General features: G+C 39.1%; 1 protein-coding gene and 2 pseudogenes across 2 annotated transcripts in view; all 3 read left to right on the top strand.

The window, feature by feature from the left end:
* The window catches only part of LOC126513887 (POU domain, class 5, transcription factor 1-like), a 467,898-nt pseudogene that overhangs the window by 250,934 nt on the left and 198,459 nt on the right, over positions 1–18,505 (top strand).
* Positions 1–18,505, top strand: part of Cpq (carboxypeptidase Q) — a 331,662-nt gene that overhangs the window by 1,219 nt on the left and 311,938 nt on the right. The gene's annotated exons all lie outside the window — the stretch shown is intronic.
* Positions 11,784–12,191, top strand: LOC126513070 (60S ribosomal protein L32-like; annotated as a pseudogene).

The following is an 18,505-nucleotide window of genomic DNA, read 5'->3' on the forward strand; positions in this document are numbered from 1 at the left end:
ATATTTGTGCACATACAGTTGGTCACTGCTGCACTTCTGTTTCCTAGACCCCAGGTTCCACAAAAACCAGTTGACCTTGAGTTTGTCATTTCATCTCTCTCTCTCTCTCTCTCTCTCTCTCTCTCTCTCTCTCTCTCTCTCTCTCTCTCTCTCTCTCTATGTGTGTGTGTTTCTGTGTGTATGCACATGTGTGCGTGAGCCTGTGGGGCCAATAGTCAACATCACGTATCTTCCTCAAGGTTTCTCTTCCCTAAACTATTGAGACAGCACATCTCCGTGAACCCCGAGGTCACTGATTCAGCTAGATCAGTTGGCCAGTGAGGTCCAGGAATCCACCTGCCTCCACCCTGCCAGTGCTGGGGTCATATCCATGCACCACTGCACCTGACTGTGACGTGGGTGTTTGCATGGTAAGCACTTTACAAAATGAACCATTGTCCCATCACTAGCTTTTACTTTTCCAATCTCTAAAATGATGTCAATTAGCTAAATTCCTCCCGAGTTAAATTTCTTGCACGTTCTTTGATCGAGGGTGAAGTTTTGAATTATTTCATGGAATTCTACATACTTTCTCTGTTCTGCTTGGGATTCTGTGAGTCTTGACATGCTTCTTTGTCTGCAGATACAGCTCACTTGCTTTCTTTACCACACTTGCAAGCAGAGCCTGAGACCTTCAATTGGTAGAGAAAAGAAGTCAATATTTTCTCCTATACTGATACAGGCTCCCAGTCTGGGTCTCAGTTGTTTCCAGTCAATGCCGTCAGATAATCCCATGGTTTCCAGAAAATTGTTTCATTATGAATTTTTATCATAGATCACAACATTTTAGAGCTGGAAGGACCTTGGATATTTTTAGAGGACACTTAAAAGGGCATTTTATTTAAATATTAACATATTTCTTTGTGCACTATGTCTAACAAACACATAATCCCAGAATAAAATCACAGTTACCTGTTTATTTCAAGTTTATCTGGTGATATAGAGTAAATGTTTCGCTTGGTGAAAAAAAAGCTGACTTTCTTAGGCTCTTTTCCCAAAGAACATGTGTCATTCAGAGATGAAATGTTCAAGGTTGATATGTATAGTTCTCTGGCCACACACTTTACTGTGCATTTAAACTTCCTACTTATATTGTCCCATTTAATCCTTACTATAAACCTAAGACCAAGGTACAACTGAAACTCCTTTGACCTTACTAACAACTCTGATGACCTGAATTAAATTTACCCTGGTGTGGGTAAATCTGCAAGCTGTCCTCTGATTTCCACATATGCACTATAGTGTGCCTGTGTGTGTATGTGTATGTATGTGCGCGTGTGTGCTCACACACCCACACAATGTAATAAAATTGCCAGCCAGGTTTGGTGACACACACTTGCAATTCCAGCATTGGAGAGGCTTAGGCAGGAGGACCTCTCTGAGTTCAAGGGCAGCCTAGGCTACCCGGTGAGATATTGTCTCAAAAACAAAACAAAAAACCTAAACAAAAATGTTTGAATTCCACTATGATTCCACACATCAAACCTAAATACTGGTGTATCCTAATAATTTTACTGATTTAAGGAATTTAAAGTAGGTGACACTGAGGGTTGTCATCAGTGAACAACTTAAGGGCATTGCATCGTGACTAAAAACTGTGAGTGTGTGTGTGTGTGTGTGTGTGTGTGCACGCACATGTGCATGTGTGCACAAGCGTGAACTTGTTAGCTTTGTGTCTTTGGTGAGGGGTTGCTTGCCAACATCCTAATAGGGAACACTGGGAATGCAAGATGGGCTTGCAGGACTCTTATAATTAATTGATGAGAGCAAAAAAGTAGCCTATAAAATAAGTGGAAATTTATTTTGCTTCCTTTTGTCTGCCAGGTTTAGCCTCATGGAAGGCAGAGACCAATGGCAGCTGCCTGAAGTCTGAGAGCCCATGCCAGTTTGATTTAGCTCAGGAGGCTAGTGTTTTCTGCCCTGGAGGCTGATATGATGGAATAGACTTTCCTTTTGCTCACAGTATTATGAAAAAATTTAAAGCAAAAACTTTTATTACTTGCCCTGGAGCTAGAGCTCTAAAATGTACTTTCTCTCCCCCACTTCCACTTTTCCTAAACCACTTAGCTTTTAAAAATAAATAATCCATTCATGTGCTTGCGATTGCTGGATTATTAGTCTGTTCTCTTCATTTCTGCATGCTTCTTCCTCCCTCATTTCTTCTTTTTTCTCTGTCCCTTCTCCCTTCCCTCATTTTATTTTCTTCTACCCTTCCTGTTTTGTTTTAACACAATTTTCCACTCTGTACTTCAGTTGCTCAGGAACTCAGTATGTAGCCAAATCTGCCTTCAAAATTACTGCAACCCTTGCCTCTCAGCTTCCCAAATGGTGGGGTTATAGGTGTGAGCCACCCCAGTCAGCACTGGGTTCGTCTCTGTAATATATTAAAGTAGTAGGTCCAACTGGTGTGCTTCTTTTTTGTTACTGTTTTATTAGCGAATATTGCTATCTCAGCAGTTTACTGAGTATATGCTATCGCCAGATAAAGAATAGAGCACCGAATTTGAGCAAGAGAGTCAACTATCACATATTTACCTACACCAAATGGCAATGCAGGGCAGGTATAGTTGCATACCTGTATTTTCAGGGTTCCCTGGGGGCACACTGGATATCTCCTGTGTGTCCCAAAGTTGCCTTCGCTGGAAAGCTTTGTGTTCATTTAAGAGGCATGCCACAATGAATAAGGTTAAGAGATGGAGGAAGATTCTTGATATCAACTTTGGACCTCTACAGGAATGTACATGCAAACATACACATTCAAAAAAAACACCTATAACACACAGACACAAACAAAAAAAACTTCTCTATTTAATTTTTAATGCTGATATGGATTCAAGGACCATAAGACTTTCTGGTTTCCCTGGGTCTCCCCACTGTATGGATGAATTTACATGAATGACTGTTTCCTTTGGGTCCTCCTCAGAATCAGACTGAGGGGAGTGCAGAGTTACACATGTCTTTCTATTTCCCAGCTGAGTTTTATATTGTTCAGTGCCCTACTTGTAGATGCTTGCTAAGTAGTAAAGGTTAGTAGATTCATTTAACTGAAAATCATCATGTTCAGTATATTTTAAAAGGTCTTTAATGATCCAGAGATTCAGAAGCAGATCATTCTCTTAATATAAGAAATTTTAAGAGCCAGGTAAAAAGGCACACACCCATATAATCCCAACACTTAGAAGGCTATAAGGCAGGAGGATCTCAAGTTGGAGTCCAGCCTAGGCTACATAGAAAAATGTGTGTCAAGAAACTAGAAAGTGAATGGGGGTGGGTAACAAAGGAATAGCTTGGCATTCAGGCACCATTTGTTTCTGAGCAGCACACATCTCCTCTGCAGATGTACTGGACCTTCATCATTCTAGAAATGACGTGTCCATGTTCACCCACCTCTTTCACCTTGCTTTTGTGATTCTCTTTGCTTGGAATACCTTTTTTTTTTCTTTCCTCTGAGTCTTCAGGCCTTAGAACACAGTTTAAAAATCCAACCATTCTATGAGAGCTTTCTAAATTCCAGCCACATCTCCTTCCTGGGAGAATAAGTGGCCACTCTTCCTACAGCTTTCACATCACTCTGTGATCATCGGTTGTGTGCATCCAGACTCTAGTCCTCGTGTGCAGCAAGAACTTTCCAAAGCAAAGGCCATTACGTTAGATCCAGAACCATTTCATACTGTTAACAGATATAAACTATATGAGAGGGATATTTATAATTCCTTAAGAATCATCTAGGAGGCAGACCTCCAGGCACACCTGTGATGAATTATGTAGATTAGGTTAATTTAGGTAGAATACATACCAAAGCTGTGGGCTGCCCCATTCCTTGGGCTGGAGTAACTATTTACCTCAAACTACACTATTTTATAAATTTCCATTCCATGATGGACTGTGAGTAAAAATAAATCCCCTCTTTATTTGAAATTCTCACAACAACAGGAACAATAACAAATACATACATGATTTGCAGATATCCGATTTTTTTGTGTATGTATAGAGATGTTAATGCAATATGTGTGTATGTGGGTTCTTGTGAGTGTCGAGGTGAATGCAGAGGTCATATATTGAGATCGAATGTTTTCCTCAGTGACTCTATCTTTGTTTCTGAGACAGGGTCTCTAACTGAGCCAGGGGCTCACTGACTTGACTAGACTAGACAGCAACTACCCATGACTCTCTTGTCTCTGCCTCTCCACCAATGGGATAATGGGCATGTGACATCATTCGTGGCTTTTTACATTAGTGTTGGCATTCTGATCTCTGGTCCTCTTCACTATAGTTGCTTTGGGATTGCTCCAAATGGTTGATACATCCTTCACCAAGACCAGGGCTCCAAGAACTTCACACTTTTCAATGGACTGTGTGTTAGACTCATCTTCCTTCAGCTTTTCCCAATTGCCATTTCCGTGTTCCTACCTGCACATGGCTCTGGTGGCACTGGTCCAAGTGAATAAATCTTGACTGTGACTTTGGATTTGCCCATTTCTTTAATCTTACAATGTTGGTTTGTCCTTTGGTCCTCTGATTAACCAGAGGAAATTGTTGGTTTTCAGTTTGTTTGTTCCTATTTGTTGTGGTAAGGACAGGAACAGTGACTTGCAAGTTTTTTTATTGCAGCTGAAAGTGGAGATAAAGGCAACGCTGAGTTTAAGTTTCTTGTTTATCCTCATGAGATATTTATTCTCATTCTTGACTTCTGATTTCTCTTCTCTACTTTTCATGTTAACATTATGCAAGAGTGGCAGAACCTTTTGTTAAAGATTCTTTTTTCCTTTTGGAATTAACTACTTTTAATACATGATAAGTGTTCATGATGCATATATGCAGTTTAGGGCTTTAGACATTGAAAATTTTCTGGTGCTAGAGACATGCCTCAGTGGTTAAGAGTACTTGCTGCTCTTGCAGAAGACTGAAGTTTGATTTCCAGCACCATTTCCAGGACCCACATCGAGTGACTCATAACCACAAGTAACTCTAGTTCCAGAGGATCACCTATATGCATGTGTGCGTGTGCAAGTGCCTTGCACACACACACACACATAAAAATAATATCTTTTTTTCTTGTCTTTGTTTATCCACGTGACTTGGAACCTTTTTTATTTTATTTTTGTTTATTTTATTTTTTTAAAAGAAAACAAACTGTCTTTTTTCATGTTACATACCCATTCCAGTTCCCACTCCTTCCCCTCCTCCTGTTCCCTCTACCTTCCCCTCTCACCTCCATCCACTCCTCGGAGAGGGTAAGGCACGTTGCTTTGAGAAAGGTCCAAGGCCCTCCCTACTATATCTAGGATTAGCAAAGTATTCCTCCAAAGAGAATGGGTTCCAAAAAGCCAGTACATGCAGTCGGGATAAATCCTGGTGCCACTGCCAGTGGCCCCACAGTCTGCCCCAGCCGCAGAACTGTCACCCACATTCAGAGGATCTAGTTTTAATGTGGAGGGGAGAAGAGGAGAGGGGAAGAGAACTTGAGGGAATTGGATAGTCAAGATGGAGGAAGGACAAATATGGAGAGCAAGGAAAGAGATATTTTGATTGATGGAGTCATTATGGGACTAGCAAGAAACTTGGCACTAGAGAAATTCCCAGGAATACACAAAGATGACTCCAGTTAAGATCCTAAGCAATAATGGAGAGGGGGCCTGAAGTGGCCTTGCCCTGTAGTCAGATTGATGACTATCTTAAATGTCACCATAGAACCTTCATCCAGCAACTGATGGAAAAAGAGGCAGAGACCCACAGCAGAGCACAGGGCTGAGCTCCTAAAATCTAGTTAAAGAGTGGGAGGAGTGAGAATATGAGCAAAGAGGTCAAGACCATGATGGGGACACCCACTGAAACGGTTTACCTGAGCTAACGGGAGCTCACCAGCTCCAGCCTGACATAGAAGGAACCAGCATAGGACCAAACCAAAAATACGTTTAAACATTTAACAATTTCTCTTGAGAAATAACAGGAAGACAAAAGAAAAGCAATATTAAAATTGGCAATACTTTTTTTTAGGGTTTTTCTGTAGCTTTGGAACCTGTCCTGGAACTAGCTCTTGTAGACCAGGCTGGCCTTGAACTCACAGAGATCACCAGCCTCTGCCTCCAAGTGCTGGGATTAAAGGCGTGCGCCACCACTGCCCAGCAAAATTGGCAATACTTTAATATTTTCTACATTGTATAATTTAAGGTGGACTATTAATAGCTTGATGCTTATAAATTCCTCAATCCTCATTTGTTAATATGTTTTATTTATTCTACTTATCAAGCACACTACTCTATAGCTCACCTGATACAGTGGACTTGTCCTTTAGCTGAGCTCCTAAGCAGTCTTTCCCTGGGACTGGGAATAACAGAATCACATCTCATAACACTCAAGATTTTAATTCAAAAAAAGGGACCGGGGTCTGTTGCTAACTTTGTATTGGTTTCCAAAATCTACTGAACATTTAACCCTACACTTCTAGGGATGGCACAAACACCTTACAAATTATTTTTCTAATTCCTTTTTTAAATCAGAACAAGAAGTAGCAAGATTGGCAGGGTAAGGACTGATGTGTGCAGGTGTGGGAAAAGGCTTGTTTTGAAAACACAGATTGGGTCTTTGGATGTGGAAATTTACAAGCCCCAGAGAGCACTGAAATGCCTTTAGAAACTGAGTCCAGCAGAGTAAGTGAGAGGCTGTTTGCTGGCTTGGCATTGGGGCCTCTCTGGCACAGACTACACTGTGAACAACTTTTCAAACATTTGCATCTGCATACATGACACTGGATTCTCAAAAATGTCCAATTAAACTCTTGTCAATGGGAGAAATGTTTGCTTCCCCAGAAGCCTCAGTGCCAGTCTTGGCCTCTGTAATGGAAGCAATTTCAGTTGAAGCTGCTGTGGGTTCTTCCTCTCTGGACTTGATCTTGTCTTTATTCAGACAAAGAAAGCTCTTGAGAGCTGTGGAAACTGTGTCAAGTTGTGGGTCAAAGAGCCAAGTTAGGTAACTGAAGAAAAACACCCAGGCAAAAAGTACTTTTCAAACCAAAGAACACTCCAGAGCTTTAATTTCTTTGCATTTTGAATTATTTGTGCTAGCAGTGTTTTAGAAAATGATTGCCTCTGAGAAAAAGAGAGAAACTGAGTACTGATATAATATATATATACATATAGTAATATATATTTGTTTTTATAAGACAGAGTTTCTCTGTGTAGCTCTGGCTGTCATGAAACTCATTTTATAGACCAGGCTGATTTCAAAGTCTTAGAGAGCCACCTGCCTCTGCCTTCCGAGTGCTGGAATTAAAGGCATGTGCCACCACCACCACCCAGTTTAAATACTTTTTAAAAAATATTTAAAACAGGTATTTTAAATATTTAAAAACAAAATTCATTTTTCAACACTTCAGCAAACATTTCTAGACATCAGTGACAGTTATGTGTGGTATACATGTAGTCCTATCCTTGTTGATAGAAATGCTCAATAAGTATCTGTGATGGGAACAGCAGTGAGTACAGAGAGAGCAGAACATGGGACAAAAATCAAGAAAGCTTTTGTTTCATCTTTGGAAAACTTGTAATATATTAATGGGAGGGACGCAAACCCAACTTCTGTGTCCTTGAGTAAGCTTTCTTATTCCCCTTGCATCTATTTCCTAATCAATAAAATATATAATATAATAATAAAAGTATCAATGATTGTCACCAGTATTAAATAATATACTCTTTGTAAACTACTATATTTATACTAGGCTGTCTTTTAAGTGGGATTGTATAACTACTTCACACACACCAGTGAACCACAAAATGCTGTTTGGACTGACAAGGTTCACAATTCCTGTGTGATATAGGAAAGGAGCAAAGATAAGGGGGATGTCCAATATTTGCTGCAAAAATTTGGCTTCGGAATGCCTGATAGGCATTTCCTTTACCGGGTGAGAGCTGAGAAGCAGTGTATAGATGGGGGTGAGACTAGAAAAGCTCTGAGGAGAAAAAAGCTTCAAACCATCTCATGATCGTAAAATTGTAAAAGAGGGGAGCTTTTTCTGAGCCTGGGGGAGAAAAGGGGTAGGATTTGGAGCTTAAAGAAACTGGAAGAATTCTGTAGCAGCTGCTGTAGGGGAATCTGATAGGTGTCAACTGAAGATAAATATAAGGGTTGCCCAGCAATACAGAGGATACAGCTGGGGCCAGCACTGAGTTTATAGCAGAAATGTTTGGCATGATGATTTGACCATTGGTGGTAACATTTGTACACCCTGGAGCATACACAAAGAAAATTCAGTATTGTTCTGAGGAAAGCAAAGGGGTTAAGAAGGAAAGCAGAAGGATTTTAAGATGCTAATGAAAACATTGTTAGAGTCATTAGCCACCAATTGCTGTTGTGGGTTAATCTGACTCTGAAGTGATGGTTTGAAGAGATGGGTGATGGACTGAAGGCTAAGGCTCTTCATTCAGCCAAGACCCAGCTGGTAGCTCTATGCCACAGGTGCTGAGCGGTGGGTGGATGATAAGGATGATCAACACAGTTCACTTTAAGAGTTAACAAAGTGGCAGATTCTCCGTATGATAACCTTTCCCTTGATAAACTTTGTCAGTAACATAACCTTGGTAATTTAAATTGAGGCTGTGAAATATGTTGAAGGAGATAAATATAGGGGGCAAGGACATCATAGAAAAAGATGCAAGGAGAGAGTGACGATCAAGAAAATCATCCTGGAAATGGTGTTTAAAGGTGATTGTGAAATGTATGAAGAGTGATGGAAGGGGTAGGAGAGAGAAGTCAACAGATCAGGGGGTTGATTTGGCCAAGACATATGAAGGGCTTCCTGGGACAGTGGTGGCTGATATGATTGTGTACGGCTCTGAACAGTTCAGAGTCCAAGGTGTTTACTATGGGCTGATCTCTGTTACTGTAGTTTCCATATCGTGGTTTAGCCTGTCTTGCTGCTTTATACCCTGAATATGAACCTCCAGTACGTGATGGACAGAATTCACACCTTAGTCATTCTCATGAAAGCAGCTTCTATCTGTGACACCCACACCCTTTAAATAGTGTGTTTAATTTTTTACTCAGGTGTAGTGAGACCATACCTACTATAGAGAGGATGGTTTGTTATAGTTCTGAAGAGGGTCAAATGGATCAGGGCAGGAGTAAGGGGAGGATTACCTTAAAGATAAAAGTCAAAGCAAAAGAAAAGAAAAGCAAACTGGAAAATGAGAATACGCATTGGCTAGTCACAGGCCATAACCTGACGTCTGCTAAGAATAGGATGTCTGGGCCATGTTGGTCAGGCTAGGTAGCTTCGTTTTAAGAATTGGCTTGATGCTTTTTTTTCTTCATTTGTATAATCCCACATTGTTCCTAAAACTAAAGCAAACTGGAGCTTTAAAACATGTTTAAGGCTTTCCAGTTCCTTTGATTAAATAATGGTATTTTCCTACATGCCTGCAACACTGGCTATATTCCCTATCCCTCTATCAGCTTTTGTACCTTCTGAAATGCCTGCCACATTTTCTCCTCCCTGTTTAGTTTCTCTACTATTGATTTTAAAAAGTGCAAAGCAAGGGTTTTGCTGTGGGACAATGGTCTTGTACCTTGTAAGGATTTGTCACTTGTATTGCTTTAATTAAATGCTGATTGGCCAGTAGCCAGGCAGGAAGTATAGGTACGGTGACCAGAACAGGAGAATTCTTGGAAAGTGTGGATCTCCTGCACACTGGCTTACAATCATAGAGCCATTCTAATAGAGTTGCAATCCTACTTTTGCTTCCTTCCTCCCTTGCTTCCTCTGTCCCTTCCTTCCTTCTCCCCTCCCGCCCTCATTTTCTCCCTCCCTCCCTTTCTTCTTGTGGTTTTGGGGATCAAGTCTGGAAACTCACACATATTAGAAAACTGGTTGTACAATCAAGTTATATCCTCAGACCAAGATTTAAATTCAAATGAAAGCCTTATATTCCATGTTTATTGCAGTAGTATTTGTAATAGCCAAATTCTGGAAACAAGACAGATAAAATTACAATGACATAGGTATATCTGGGCCAATCGTCAGAAATAAGAAAAGCAGATTATATAGGTAATAATTTCAAGGGAATTCTGCTGACTTAAAAAAGCTAACCTTCAGAGATTATGTATACAATGCTGTGTGCACTACATTTTAACATGTTAAAATTATAAAAATAGGAAACAGAATGTGGCTGTCAGGACTTAAGAAGTTGTGGTGGAATAAGGGGGTGGGTAAACATAACTCTAAGAGAGCACCATGGGGGGTTCTTTGTGACACTTGAATATTTTGTATTCTGCCTGTCTCAATGGCAGCATCCTACTCAGCATATTATATTATAGTATCACAAGATTTTACCCTGGGGAAAACTTCAGAGAGGATTCATGAAGTATCTTTGCATTTTTATGTGTGTCAGCCAACAATGGTTTTGAGATAAAACTGTAATAAGGTTGAAGGTGTAGCTCAATGACAAAGAACTTGCCTCGCATGTGTGAGGTCCTAGGTTGAATCCCTGTCACATAATAATAAAACCTCCAAAATCTGACAATAGAAAAGAAACCTATGCAGTGAGATTAGGTGCAATTTCCTTCCCTGAAGCTACCTTTTAAATCTTTTGTCAACTATTGACACACTGGCTTATAAATACTTATCCTGAAATCCTTCTTTGTACCTAGTACCACAGGGGCTAAAACTATTAACAATAAAGTGTAAGGACATAAAATTGGAGTGCATACACAAATGTGCGATTATTTGTGCATGTGTATGGAGAGCACGTGTAAACATGTCTAAGACCACAGGCATGGTTCTCCTTTTTCAGTATGCCTAATGCCCTGCTGTAAATTATATGAAGCTATAGCATAGAGTGGCTTTCATAGTCCTCTTCAGTTCTTAACTTGCCGAGAAGAACACCCTCTCTTGGGATCAGTAGCTTTACTACAGTATCGGCCATTGTATTGTCAAAGCCACGTGGATTATACAGAACAGAAGAAAGAGAAATGGCCTAGTTAAGATTTGGCAACTGTAACAAGGAACTTACCAGCTTGAAGCTTGGTTTAGTGCCCTTTCAAAGAATATTCCTCTAAGCCATCCCCGTGTTTGGGATGAATGAAGACTCATGAAGAATCTGCAGCTCATTTCCAAATGATATAGGAAAAAAAGAACACTCTTGCCAGCATTTTCTTGCTTTGTACCTACAGAGTACAGAAAGATTCAACTTTTTTAAAATTATTCTAGTTTTCTTTTCATTTTCCTGTAGAATTTCTTTGAAAAACTATTTTCATGTGTTTAAAGTTGAGGGAAAAAAATGGAAAACTTGGGACAGTTAGAAATTGTTTATCTTGATTTCACTAATAGCTTCCTGGATGGACAAAGAAGCATATTAGTCTCAAGTTTTAAAGGGTTCTTAAGGTTTAGGTGGAACAGAAGAGGGTGTCTTTATACAGTGTTTAGTATTAGCTTACTGTGTACCAAAAATGAAACAATAAAGGCAAAATTAAAGCTTTATGGACTTCTGCCATTCATGAAAGTGCCTTTATCACAGAACACAGAGCAGTAGTTAGCAGATACTTTATGCCTTCACGGGGATTCACCGTTCAAACAAAGTCACACAACGGGTATCCTTGGGGACTGTACACTGTCCTGTCAGGCACTGTGCAGTGGCTATGGCACCTACAACATGCCTGGTGCTGTTCTTGGTACTGAGGATGCAGCAATGAAGAGAACTAGACTTGCACGATGAACCCTGTAAGGTTGCCACCATATCTTTTGCAGCATCATGGCTGCCCTCCAACCTCTGGTGAAGGTGAAGATTGTACAAAAGAGGACCAAGAAGTTCATCAGGCACCAGTCAGACTGATATGACAAAATTAGGTGAAACTGGAGAAAACCCAGAGGTACTGAGAGCAGGATGCAGAGAAGATTCAAGGGCCAGACCCTAATGCCCAACATTGCTTATGGGAGCAACAAGAAAACCAAGCATTTGCTGCCTAGCAGCTTCTGGAAGTTTCTGGTTCACAATGTCAAGGATCTGGAGGAGCTGCTGTTGTGCAATGGATATTACTGTGCTGACTTTGCACAATGTTTCCTCCAAGAAATGGAAATTATTACAAGTAAGACAGCACAGCTGGTCATCAACATCACCAAACCCAATACCAGGCTATGCAGCAAAGAAGATGAGTGGTAGATGATTTGCATACATGTTTTATTTGTGTTTAAACAAAACCACAAAAACTGCAAGAGAGAGAGAAAACTTGACATTCATGTCTTCATGAAGATTCTATTCTAGATTGTGATCAAATACATCCCCATGCTAGATGAGTGGATCTCATTCTGTGGATCATGTGATCACTGTAGCAAAATTATAGTTATGAAGTAGCAAAGAAGTAATCTTATGGTTGGGGCCACCACACATGTAGAACTGTATTACAGGGTCATAGCTCTAGGAAGGTTGGGAACCACTGCTCTAGATAAAGAGCCGTCAGCACTCCATCCAGGTGCACACATTCAGGTTAGCACTTGTTGCAGTTGTTCTACAGAGGAAAGAGACTCACACAAAACATGAACAAACTCCCCCTTTCTTCTTAAAAGAGACATGAGGCACTCCCTTAATACTCTGATGTATTATCTCCCATAAAACTTTGAGAATTTTATATTTGTTTTGTTTTGGGTAAAATAGGAAGTAACTTTGAAAAAGAGTTTATCTTTGTTTTGTTTTGGGTAAAATAGGAAGTAACTTGAAAAAGAGTTTATCTTTGGAAGTGAAGGAATGGAAAACCCTTTTGATGTTTAGGAATGGATTTGTTTAGAACAAAAATAATTTAAAGATCTTTAAAAAGAGAACCATTGGATTTTTGTCTTTTTTTTTTTGCTTTGGCCTCTTTTATAGATCATAGTCACACTGAAAATTGAAACCACAAATATTGTTTAGGGCTGAGTTTGGGACGTCCTAGGAAGACTAGACGTGCAGTGTGTATTTGTTGGAGAAATTAAGACTATAAAAGAAATTGAATAAAGGCTTTTACATTCTCACATTCCTGTATTGCCACCCTCAGCACATAGCCTTTTATCTTCATAGTTCTTTCTTTTCTGTTTGCACTTACAGGCAAAACTTAGATGTAGCTGTATCCAGAGACAGAGGAAAATGCCACCCTACTTTCTTCTTGTAGTTCTTCTTAAGAGCAGAGAAACAATCATATATTCTTACAAAACCCAGTTAATATAAAGTGATAAAGATCCACCAAGACATGTAGATATTAACCAGTGAGTACTCTATGGGACCGAAGTTCCATAATGCAACTCGTAGGTCTCCTCATAGTTTTGTCAATAAAGAAGCTGGAAGGTTGGGTTATGTTGCTTTTCTTGTTATATGTGCCTCTGTGAGCAAGGTCAGGGATATATGTGGCACAGACACACCAAGCAGCTTTCTCACCTCTTTCCTTAGCTCAATTTTTAAAAGTAATTTTTTTTGAGGATTTCATACATGAGAACTGCATTTATAGCATTTCTATCTATATCTTAGGTCTTCCAACTTCTCCTGTGTCCCCCTCACTACCTTTCAGTTCATAATCTCTTCTTAATTCTATTATTGTTACATATCTAAGTATGCATGTATGTATGTATAATATAATGAGTCTGTTTAATGCTGCTCAGATGAGCATGTCTTTGGGTCTGACACTAGGGGTTGGGTAGTCTATCAAGGAGCCGATCCCTAGGGAAAACTGATTCTCTCTCTCTCTCAGAAGTATTGACTGTCTGTAGCTATTCATCTACTTTGGTTAATTACAGAACACTACATGTTAGAGCTCCTAAAGAATTTATTATATTTTGTTACCATAATCACTACTTATTTTGGTCTTAGTTACATTAATTCTTTATAATTACTGTCATGTACTTAATAATAATGTTTTGACCCAGTGATTTGCTACAGATATGATAGGGGTCTCATATTATTATTATTATGGAGCTGAAAATTCCTATTGTTGACTGGCCTTGTAGCCATCATTATATCATAAAGCAATGCATTACTCACATGTTTTGCGTGGAGCTGGTATAAACAGGCTTCCTGTGCTGCCAGTCATACGGAAGTATAGCCTGTGCAGTGATGTACAGCGTATGACACCTGACAAGAATAATATAATAGTAGTCACATTGTTTCTATATGTATTTATTACACTATACTTTTATCATTAAATTGTAGCATACCTCTACTTATGAAAGAAAGCTTGTTGTAAGATAATATGTCATACTGTGTTGGTGGCAGTCTCACATATCTTGTTTATTGCATATGTTTATTGTTCCTATGGTTTATTAATATCATGTTATTGTATTTATCAGAACCATGTGAGTAATAGGCTATTACACACACACACACACACACACACACACACACACACACACACACACGTGCACGTTCACCATATGACCTGTGTGGTAATTATACTATCTGGGTTTGTTAAATATGTAGCAACAAAGTTGTTTAATGTCACAGAAGTTTTTGGGTTCCTACATGCTCAAAAATGCTTTTACCAGCCACATTCATATTTCATCACTTTATTGACTATAAATTAATACTATTTTCTTGAGGAGTTTTTGCTAGGGAGAAGGAAATCAACAGGTTAAACACCCCTTTGCTCTGCTCTCTTCTTTGGGGCTCCTAATCCTGCATATATGTGATTTCTGTTTTCTAATTTCTATGTGTATATTTTTTGCTATAGTGTTTTTCATATTTATTTTACTGTAATAATTTATAATTTTCTTAACATTGCTGATGTTTGTTTGTTTTTGCAGTGCTAGGAATTGAACCCACGGCTTTGTGCATTCTAGACAGGTACTCTACCACTGAGCTACAACCGTAGCGCATTTCTATTTTCTTATTTGCATTTTATTCTGGTCTTGTTCCTCTTTTGGATCTTTTATGACCCTCCCATAATTTTGACCAGTGTTTGAGCCCGTCTGTGAATATCTTTAACACGATCATCATTTCATGGTGGTTTTCTATTCTGTTTATGACAATTCATTCATAGCTCATTCCCATTGCTGTGCTCTATCACTTAAGTTTCTTTATCCTTTCTCTTCCCATATGTTTTTCCGAACTGTTTGCTTAGTTTAGGTGCCCCCCCTTTATCCTTTTTATGGAAATATTATTTGAATGCCACTCTTTTCTCCCTGTTTTCCCCTTTTTGTGTACCTTATGCAATTAGTTTCCTGCCTAAAAATAGTCATCACAGGACTGGAGAGATGGCTCAGTGAGTAAAATGCTTTCCATGAAGGGGACCTGATTTTAATTCCTAGAACCCATGTTAAAAAGCTGAGCATGGTGCATACCCTCGTGACCTCAGCACTGGGGAAGCAGAGAGGTTTCCTGGGTCTTGCTGGTCAGTCAGTGTAGCCTAAAGGAAGAGCCCTGGGTTACAGTGAGAAACACTGTCTCACCAAAAAAGGTAAATAGTGTTCCTGAGGAGTGACACCTGAGGTTGACCTCTCAACTCCACATATCCTTTCAGACAGACCACACACATAAACAAATACATCCTCCTTAAAATGTCCTATTAAAATGCAGCACATTTTTAACTGGATTATCTATTTTTACAAGGTTTGTATAAACCATACACAAATTAGAGATGCTTGTAGGCTATAAGAAGTATTCCTATAACGTAGGGTTTCTCTAGGGAGGTTGTCTTTTTAAATGATTTCTGAAAGTTGGTATACAAAGTAATGGGTTTTATGTGGTATTTCCATCCGTATGTTTTTGTCCTAATTTCATCCCTTGCTTCTTCTCTCCCCTTGTCCCTGCCCCCTACTGGTTCTCTTGCTCACCCACCTGTGTGATTTCATGTCACCAATTATTCCATTTCCTTCTCTTTTTATAGTCTACTTAGTTTCAAGACTCTGTCTCTGTCTCTTGTCTCTGTCTGTCTCCCTTCCTCTCTCACACACACACAATTTAAAGTTTAGAGAGAAAACATGTACTTGCTGTTGGGGTTTTCTGTGCATTCAATTTTAACTTTTTCTTCCATCTTCACTGTATTGTCTCAGCTTCTGAAAATATGACTTGCATATGTGATTTGTTATTCAGTCTGTGTTACGTGTTTTCTTATGTGCCAAGTTTAGGTCAGACAATCTCCTTTTGCTAGTTCATGCCCCTACTCTCATTGGCCCTAAAAAGAGTTGTTAGCATTTCCTATCAGTATATGACACATCCTTTGAAGAAAGCTGGCATTTTGCTCTTATTCCAGGTGCTCTGTTAACCTCACTTTTCAACTCTGAGCTGTGACAAGGTAGACATGTCCAGTGCAGAGTGAAATGTCTGCCTGACTTTAACAATGCTGTAGTTCTTGCTCAGACTCTCTGAACTGTGGGAATTAGAGAAGCCTGGACTAAAAAGAAATCCCCTCCCCAAATAAAAATAAAAACTCTAAACATACAGAACAAAGAAAGGATATTAAAAGCTGCAAGGGAAAAATCCACGTAGTATATAAAGGCAGACCTATTAGAATTACACCCCACTTCTCAGAGGAGACTTCCAGAAGAGCCTGGACAGATGTGTTACAGATTCTAAGAGACCACAGGTGCCAACCCAGACAACTATTCCAGCAAAGTGGAGAAAATAAGATATTCTACAATGAAGTCAATTCTAAACTTCAAAAATGGATATCTACAAATCCAGCCTTACAGAAGATTCTAAAAGGAAAAATTCCACTGTAAGGAGCTTAACTCCACCCATCAAAATACAGGAAATAAACAATCTCACACCAGCAAATCCAAAAGAAGGGAAACACACAGCTTAACACCACTACCACTAACAACAACAAAATAACAGAAATCAACAATTGTTGGTTATTGATACCTCCCAATATCAGTGGGCTTGATTACCTAGTAAAAAGACACAGACTAACAGAATGAATGAGTAAATAGGATTTGTCCTTTTACTGCATCCAAGAAATACACCTCAACATAAAGGACAGATATTACCTCACAGTCAATGGTTGGATCTATCAAGCAAATGAAGCTAAGAATCAAGTTGGAGTAACAATTTTAATACCTATCAAAATAAACTTAAGGCAAAAATTAATTTAAAGCATTTGGAAAGGATACTACATACTCATAATTTGAAATTCTGAAAGAAATAAACGATATTCTCAATAGGTACCAATTACCAAAGATAAATCAAGATAACATAAACAATTTAAATAGACATATGTCTATTCCTAGTGAATTGGAAGCAGTCATTAAAATTCTCACAACCAGAGTGGGAGTTGTCTCTAACTCGTATGCCTACTCTTGGGACCTTTTACCTTCTACTGGCTTGCATCATCCATCCTTGATATGAGGGATTGTACCTACTCTTATTGTAACTTGTTATGCCATGTTTGGTTAATATTCCTGGGAGGCTGGTTCTTTTCTGAAGAGAAACAGAGAAGGATTGGTTCTTGGGGAAAGGGAAGGTTAGAGGGGGAGCTATGAGGAGTGAAGTGAGGGGAAACTGCAGTCAGAATGTATCATATGAGAGAATAATTAAAAAAAATTCCCCTAACAACAAAAGCCAAGAGCCAGATGGTTTTACCACAAAATTCTGCCATACTTTTAAAGAAGAGTTAATGGAAATACTCCTTAAATTATTTTACCAAATAGAAACAAAAGGAACACTGCCTGATTTATTTTACGAGGCCACAATTACCTTGATACCCAAACTGCATAACAACTCAATAAAGAATTACAGACAATTTCCCTTATGAACATAGATGCAAAAAAAAAACTCAACAAAATACTTGCAAACCAAATCCAAGAGCAATACCATCTACCATGATCAAGTAGGCATCATCCCGGAGATACAGGGATGGCTCAATATACACGTTAAAGACCTGTATTACAAGGACTTTTGGTGTGGGAAGTCCTTCTGTCTATGTGTTGCTTTTATTGGTTAATCAATAAAGAAACTGGCTTGGACTAATAGGGCAGAACTTAGGTAGGTGGGGAAAACTAAACTGAATGCTGGGAGAAAGAAGGCAGAATCAGAGAGAAGCCATGTAGCCCCATCAGAGATAGATGCTGGAACTTTTCCCGGTAAGCCACAGCCACGTGGCAATACACAGATTACTAGAAATGGGTTAAATTTGTATGTAAGAATTAGCCAATAAGAAGCTAGAGCTAATGGGCTAAGCAATGTTTTAAATAATATAGTTTCTGTGCGATTATTTTGGGTCTGAGCTGCCAAACAGCTGGAAATAAACAAATGGCCTGCTTAAAACAGACTTTAAGTCTTTAAAGAAAAAAAAAATTGAAGAAGTTATCAGAAAATGGAACAATCTCCCATACTCATGGATAGGGAGGATCAACATAGTAAAAATGGCAATCTTACCAAAAGCAATCTATAGATTTAATGCAATCCCCATGAAAATCCCAACACAATTCTTCACAGACCTCCAAAAAACAGTACTTCATATAACCAAAAGTCCAGGATAGCTGACTTGAGCTAGTGGGAGCTCATGGACTTTGGAA

Source organism: Alexandromys fortis, unplaced genomic scaffold (genome assembly GCF_014885135.2).
Source record: "Alexandromys fortis isolate MF-2015 unplaced genomic scaffold, M_Fortis_MF-2015_v1.1 scaffold_17, whole genome shotgun sequence".
Classification (NCBI taxonomy): Eukaryota; Metazoa; Chordata; class Mammalia; order Rodentia; family Cricetidae; genus Alexandromys; species Alexandromys fortis.